Source organism: Mustela nigripes, chromosome 16, assembly GCF_022355385.1.
Source record: "Mustela nigripes isolate SB6536 chromosome 16, MUSNIG.SB6536, whole genome shotgun sequence".
In the NCBI taxonomy this organism is placed as follows: Eukaryota; Metazoa; Chordata; class Mammalia; order Carnivora; family Mustelidae; genus Mustela; species Mustela nigripes.
Window position 1 is genome coordinate 29438402 of NC_081572.1, and position 7759 is coordinate 29446160.

The 7759-nt window shown below is 45.4% G+C and overlaps 1 long non-coding RNA gene across 1 annotated transcript; it reads left to right on the plus strand.

The window, feature by feature from the left end:
* The first annotated feature begins 4611 nt into the window (after positions 1-4611).
* LOC132004533 (uncharacterized) lies at positions 4612-7372 on the plus strand. Its single transcript, XR_009400536.1, has 2 exons — positions 4612-4914; positions 7069-7372. It is a non-coding gene; the product is annotated as an uncharacterized LOC132004533 (long non-coding RNA).
* Positions 7373-7759: the final 387 nt, after the last annotated feature.

Below are 7759 nucleotides of genomic sequence, written 5' to 3' on the forward strand. Positions count from 1 at the left end.
TTCTAGTATCAGTCAGCACTCTCTCAGGCATCAGAAATTTGCAAACAATGTTGAACATCGAAGGGGAAAAGAAAATGGGAGTTTCCAGCCATTGAAAAACTTGGTTCTTTATGCAAATGTGCTCAGGCCTGCTCAGTAATCTGTAAGCTGTCTATACCAGGGGCATGCATAGCTTTGTCATACCCCAAACTTGTCTCCCCGTTCCTACACGGCACCTGGCCCTTTCTCCTGTCCCTTCAAAGCACGGGGCAGAAATCCCTGTTGATCACTTCTCAGGACTTTTGCAATGTTCTGTCTTCAGGCCTGTTCCCAAGAGGAGTGTAAGTTTTTTTAATATCTGAGATTTAACACCCCACCATTCCCTACCCTGACTGCTAGCACAATGCCTGACTGGTGAGGGGCCTGACCTCTGAAGACCTATATCAGGTATCACATTCTACTTGAAGACCTTTCTGGACTTCCCCTATCTACCACACACTGCCAGCTATGATAGAGAGAGCCATTCACTCTCTCTCTCTATCTCCCTTTTTCAAATTTGTTTAATTTTAAACATTTTTTAAAAATGTTTATTTGTCAGAGAGAGCACAAGCAGGGATAGCAGCAGGCAGAGAGAGAAGCAGGCTCCCTGCTGAGCCAGGAGCCCAGTGTGACTTGATCCCAGGACTCTGGGATCATGACCTGAGTCAAAAGCAGATGCTTAACCAACTGAGCCACCCAGGCGTCCCCCATTCACTCTTAGGCTCTACCAATCCCGATAAACTTTTGTACTTGCTTACTACCCTTATTTGTTGACAAGCTTGTCTTCTCCTTATAGACCATCTCCCCTAATAGGCTGAGATTTCCTGGAAAGCAAGCCTTCCACTGATTCTTGTTTATTTTCTTCACAGTCCCAACAACGAATGCATCCCTGGTCTATACCTGCAGACTCTTTAATGCATGTATGTTCAATTATCAGATGAATATACAACTTATATTTCCATATAAATTCACACATCTCATTCATAACTCAACGTCTGTGTATGATTTGGGCTTTGGGAAAAAAGAATGAGCAAAAAGGACTTTCATAAGAAAGAGGAAAAATATAAGCAGACAAATATATGGGTGTCCATCAAAATCAACATCTGTCACTAGCAACTGTTAAAACTTCCTTAAAATGCTGTGTGTCTAAAAGTCTCAGGTGGACACTCTTAGGTTTCTAGTTTTGGCCTCTCCAGATCACGGAGCAAAGACAATGGCACGCCATTCCCATAGAGCTGCCCTTGTGAGACCCCAGAGTAGGTGCCTCCTCAGATTGTGCAACTGAGCCTTCATTTGCCTCACACTCATCCAGGTTCTGCGCTTGGGAGTAAGCCTTGATCTTGGGTTGACCGTTGCTGAGCTTTTGAACACCCAGTGTGCTGCAGGAGGTCCTTCCCCTTATTGAGCAAACCTGCCAGTGAAAGGAATGCTCTGGGTGTGATGTGCACCCTGCTGACATAGTGTGCAGTAGACATGGTGAGGACATTTGGAATCGCTCTTGACTCCTCCCTCTCTTCCCCACATAACCAGTCAAGTGGTTGTTGGTGGTGGTGACCTATACCTTTCATCCCACTTTCCTGGGAAGGGGTGATAGGAGGGGACTAGCACAGGACGGGAGGAGCCTGGCAGCTGCCACAGGGTGACTGTGATTGGCTGACTGGTGTGTGAGCACACACGGAAGACCCTTGACTACCCTTTTGTTTAACTGGATGAGCTTTGGAAAGCATGAGCAGGTGGGAACAAGAGTAAGTATGGTTTAAATAATTACTCTGCCTCTCTATGCACAAGGAATATAAACCTGAGGTACATGGTTCCTTATGTTTCCATCATTATCTCTCACTCCTCTTCAACACGAACATCCGTGCCAGTAAGTCTCACCTCTGATCTTGAGAATACTAGATTCTTTCTGACTTCCACTCCTTTGCTCAGATATTGTCTGACCCTCCATACAACCCTTCCCTTCTCCATTGTTTATCTTACCTAATTTGATTGTTCTGTCAAGGCCCTCTTCTATCTGCTCTCTTGTTCTACCAGTCTCCTCCTATGTGGTCTCCCTCTGCTGGGAATACCTGCCACACTGTGTTATCGTCCACTTAGGCACTTAATTACATGCTGTCTTATATCATTATCTTAACATTTTCCAAGCATCTATCTTATCTGCCTGACTTGACCATATTCCCTCTGAGCCCTTGGTTGTGAATGTCTTCTGTTTTTCTCCAAGAGCCCATGTGTGTCCATATATATACAGTAGGAGTCTAATACTTACTGGAGGGATGGATAAAGAAATAGCACATAAGTGTGGTTCTTGTATACTTCCTTTATATGATCTGCCAAAATGACATCATTTGATCACTCACCATAACTCAAGTTGTTTCCCTAGTCATGGAGATTGATTTCCCCTAATTCATTGCTGCTTTTTCTCCCTCATCAGGAAGGGGTACAGGGAAAATGCACATGCACTGGTTGCATAACATGGGACAAGCCAAGAACTATCACCCAGTCCATACCTGGAAAGGGGGGGGAATACAGTTGACCTTTGAAGGACACAGTTTGGACTGTGTAGGTTCACGTATACTTGAATTTGGGGTTCTGATAAATTCAGTACAGTACTGTAAATGTATTCTTCCTTATGACTTTCTTAACATTTTCTTTTCTCTAGCTTACTTCATTGTAAGAATACAGTATATAATACATATAACATGCAAAATGTGTGTTAATCAACTGTATTATTGGTAAGGCTTCTGGTCAACAGTATTATTAGGCTATTAACAGTATTATTAACAGTATTATTAGGCTATTAATAGTTAAGAGTGAGGTTGTCAAAAGTCATACATCAATCTTGGACTGTGTGGGAAGGCAGTGTCCCTGCTCCTGTGTTGCTCACTGGTCAACTATAATAGTGATAGCAATGATAGTAGAAGTGATGTGAGGGTCATCATCATTGCTTCCTCAACATCCAAACCTAGTTTGTTTTTTCTAGTTCTCCCTGATTTACCAGGTACTTGATCCAACTTAGGCCAATGAATTAGGAATTATGAGATGTTTGCTCTTGCCTCTAGGAAAGAAGCATTTTCATCAGGTGAGATGTTCCCACAGCTTCAGATGAAGCTGCCACCATGAAAGGTATGGCAGCTGAATCAAACTATTCCTGAAGTCCACCCTATCCTGGACTTCAATTAAAGGAACTTTCTGCTCAAGTCACTTAGTTAGACGCAAATATATTACAACTGATACATAATAGTAACTACGGTGACAATAATAGCTGCTATACAAACTCAGAGAGTAATTGGGAGAGCAAAGGTTAATTACCAATGCAATATTGTTGTGTAGGCTTTATTGTGCAAATATTTGTTGCTGAGAATCCCTTAGTTAAAATGTCTTTTCTTAAGAGCTAGAACTTGGAGAGTACTTCCAAGAACTTGGAGAGGACCTATTGGGTTGTTCATCTTGGAAGTTAAAAAAAAAAAAAAAAATCTCTTATCAGAGTTGATGAGAAAGCCTCGAAACATTAAGATACAAGCTGAACAGAATAGGAAATGCTGCAGATACTATACATGACAGACTTTCTAGAAGGAAATGATTTACATCAAACCTGATGCCCAGCCCAGAGTCGGTGCTAAATAACTCTTCGTTTTTAAAATGTGTATTTAAAAATAAATTAGGCACACAGAGTACAAAATGTAAAGGTTACAAAAGTGTGTATGTGTAGTCTCTTTCCTCCCCACTGGCTCCTCAGTCATCCAACATACCTTCCTTTACCAGTTTCTTACGCCTATTTCCAGAGCTATTCTATACATTTACAAACATATATGTGTATTTATTCACACAAATGTCTGTCAGAATCCCATACACGCTGTTCTGCTCCATTTAAATTTTCTTGGATCACGGAATGGATCTTGGAGATCTCTCCGTATCAATGTCTCCTGAGCTGTCCATTTCTTTTTAACAGCCGCAGAGAATTCCAAATACGCCCAATCATAATTTACGTTCCCACGAATTTGACCAGTTTTATTGTTGGACAGACTGTTTCCCATCGCGTGTGATATCAAACAGTGATGTAATGATTGTCCTTCTGGAGCGACATTTCACAGACGTGGGAGCCCATCTGTAGGACAAACTCCCAGTCGTGGAATTGCTGATTTAAAGGGCATATGTGCAGGAACTCTGTTTTAATGTGTGCGTTCAGTAATACTGAAGTCCATGAATTTGTGGGAAGCCCCGCTCGGGGCGCCGAAGCAGCTCTCCAAAGCAGCGGGTGCAAGGGCGAGGGTTGCGGGATCGGCACGCGGGACCCCTGAGCTCGGCGGGCCTGCGGGCGGGTCCCGCAGCTCCAGCCCGCCTCCCCACGCGGCCCCGCCCTGCGCGCGCCCCGCCCCGGGCTCCGGGCGGGAGCACCCGGCACGTGCGATTCCACGTGAGCCTCCCGGCCGCCGTGCAGCCCGGAGGTACGCAGGCGCCTGCCGCCAGGGAAAGTAGGTCAGACTCCTCCTCTCACGTGACCCGCTCCCCTTAGCTACCCCCGGCGGCCCCCCCTCCCCTCCGCCGGGGTGCAGCCGGGATGCGCTCTGCAGCCAACGTGACGGGGCCGGGCGCGGGTGGGGGCGGGCCCCGGTCCGCGAGCGCCGGGAGCCCGCGAGGATTCGCCGGTTCTCCTCCCTCCGGAGCGCTCCGCTCAGAAGTCGGGCGGGCAAAAGGGAGCGCGGCGCGGAGCGTCCAGGGAGCCGGGCAGGAAAAAGAAGGGGAGAGGAGAAGCGACCCCAAATCCCTGACACGGGGACTGGGCTGAGCCCCCTTTCCTGCTCTTTGAAGCAGTGCTGCCTGCGAGGAGGAAACGCGCTTCGCGTGTCAGTGCAAACCGAGTCACCCGACCCTTTGCAGCCCCCATTTGTATGAAAGGTAACTCAGACATTCGTGGAAACGAACTTTGTGGAACGAAATGTGAAAGAATGTTAGCGGTTCCTGGAGTTTTGAAGGAATATGGCACGGGCCCCATTTCCAAAGTCCTACCCATTGCCCCCACCCCCACCCCCTCCCCCACAAGACACTCCCTGTAGAGGGATTTTAAGCGGATTTCTCATCTTCCTCAAGAGACTGAGGAGGTGAATGTGGCGCTGATGGGGCTGGGTGTTTAGGGGCAGGGCTGGGGTCGGTAGGAAGGCTGACCGAAATCAGCTGAAGCCCGAGTTTTCAGTGTTAGGAATAATATTATTTCTTGCCCCCGCCCCTTCTGGTTTTTAACTTGTTGCGCCCAGGACAGACTCTGCCTCAATGAGTTTCAATCAATTGAGGAGACGGACAAGCAAAATCAATGGGATGGGCTAGAAATGCCCTCACAGAGGTGTGCCCAGGTGTTACATAAGCACAGAGGAGGAGGGGCCCCAATATGGGGTGGGTACCCTGAGTCTTGAAGGCTAAGTGGGAGTTAGCTGGCAGAAAAGTAAGGAAGAGGGGGTGGAAAAGGGTTCCAAACAAAAGAAACTACTAATAGTTACATAATATTTCCCTCAAGGAGCCTTTTACTATAATTGTCTTAGCCATGCCTATGGTTAGAAGGTGTACTGTTTCCATTTACGTTATTCTAAGCCAGTCTTTAATGAACATAGTTGCACATAATGCCTTTACCCGTGCACTTTTAAGTAAGTCCTCCAGGAGTGGGATGACTATATAAAAGATACAAATATTTGGTGACTTTTGATAAAGCATCATCAAATTATGTTCCCCCCAAAATTCACTAAGTTGTGCCAAGGTAGCAGTGAACTGTTTAGCATTTGGGCAGAAAGCCGCCCATTATTTATTTCTAATCAGTGAAGCCTGATGAGATTAACACCTGATTTAGTAGAATGCCATAAATCATAATGCATGGATTTGTGACCCAAGATAAAATTCAAATTGAATTCAAGTTTGAAAAATGGAGACTATCAGACCAGTGCGTTTAATCCTTTACAGTGAACCATACAGCAGGTGCAAGGTTGGGTTTGGAAGGAGGAAAGGAGTGAGACAAACTGCAGCAGCACCAAATGCCTGTCTCTTATTGCTCCTTTTTTTTTTTTTAATTTAAGATTTTATTTATTTATTTGACAGAGAGGGAGAGAGAGCATGAGCAGGGGGAGAAGCAGTGGGAGAGGGAGAAGCAGGCTCCCCGCAAAGCAGGAAAAGCCCGATATGGGACTTGATTCCAGGACTCCAGGATCATGACCCAAGCTGAAGGGCAGTGGCTTAACCAACTGAGCCACCCAGGTGTCCCTGATTGCTCCTCTCTTACTGTAAATCAAGAGTAACAGAGGAGGAAGAAAAATAAATTTTAAAAAAAGGAGTAACAGAGAAGGTAGCTCCACACAAGTCAGAACAAGCCAAGAGGCTTCCACACAAATGTCACAAGAGCAGCAGATTCAAAGAGGCCCAGATTTGACCCAAGAGGCCACTATAACTTGCAGGAGGAAGGCTGGTGACATGTCTGGGAACAAATCTCCAGAATCCTACATGCTTCTGCACTTGGTCTCCATTGGCATCTGTGCCTACAAGGAGAAAACAGTCCTCTGACATTCAGAGGAACATAGAGGAAAAGGGTAATTTGGGTCATATGGACAATGAAAGAGAGGATCTTGCTTTTTGCCTGTATTAATCTGAGTCATGACGGATAACTGAAGCATGGTGCAGTTACAATTTTCCAGAGACATGGCTTCGTTCATGCTGTGGGGTTTCCTTAATATCCATTCTGCATGTTGTGAAATGACTGCATACTTTAGGGGCAGGGGGCTTACCTCTCCTCAGCTCCAGGAGTCAACCTCGATTGAATTAACCAAGTGGGGTCGCACCATTGCTCTTTTTATGAGGATTACTGGCGTTAATTCAGCAGAAGCCAATTCAGTTAGAAGAGTGTCTGGCACGTATTTAGTGCTCAATGAACATTAGTTGTTGACACTCGTGTAACAATGACTGGTTCCTCAGAGAAGGCCTGGACTTGTTTCAGGGCTTATGGGATGCCATTCTTTCTTCTTGGAGGGCCGTGAAGAAGTGTGTGTACTTACTGATGTCATCTTCCACCTTCAGGGAAGTCCACTTAACCGCAGGCCTGATAAACAAGGAGAGGCAGAAGAGACCACACCCTGACCCTGCTGTTCGTGGAGTCTAAGCTATCTCTGGACATTTCAGTTGTTTGAGACAAATACATCCCATCTGTTACTTCAGTTACTGGAGGTGGGTTTTCCCTTTTTTTTCCCCTGCAGAAGCACCCTAACTGATCCAAGCCTGGGTCCTCATTGTAATTCAGGGGTCAAAATGATGACACTGGCATTCCATTCTGAGCATGAACTTGTTAAAGAATGAGATTAAAACTTATCTCCATGGCAGATGAGTACAGTAATTCAGTGAATTCATTTCCTAGGGCTGCCATAACAAAATACCACTGGGTATCTGAAACAAAACAAATTTGTTTGCTCCCAGTTTGGGAGGCTAGAAGTCTGAGATCAAGGTGTTGGCAAGATTGGTTTCCTCTGAGACCTTTCTCCTTGGCTTGTCATCTTCTGCCGTTTTCACATGGGCTTCCCTTTATATGCATCTGTGTCCTAATTTCCTTTTCTTATAGGGACAGCATTCATACTGGATTAGGACTCACCCTAACAACCTTATTTTAACTAAGTGACCTCTTTAAAGACCCTCTTTTCTTTTTTTTTTTTTTAAGATTTTATTTGTTTATTTGACAGAGAGAGATCACAAGTAGGCAAAGAGGCAGACAGAGAGA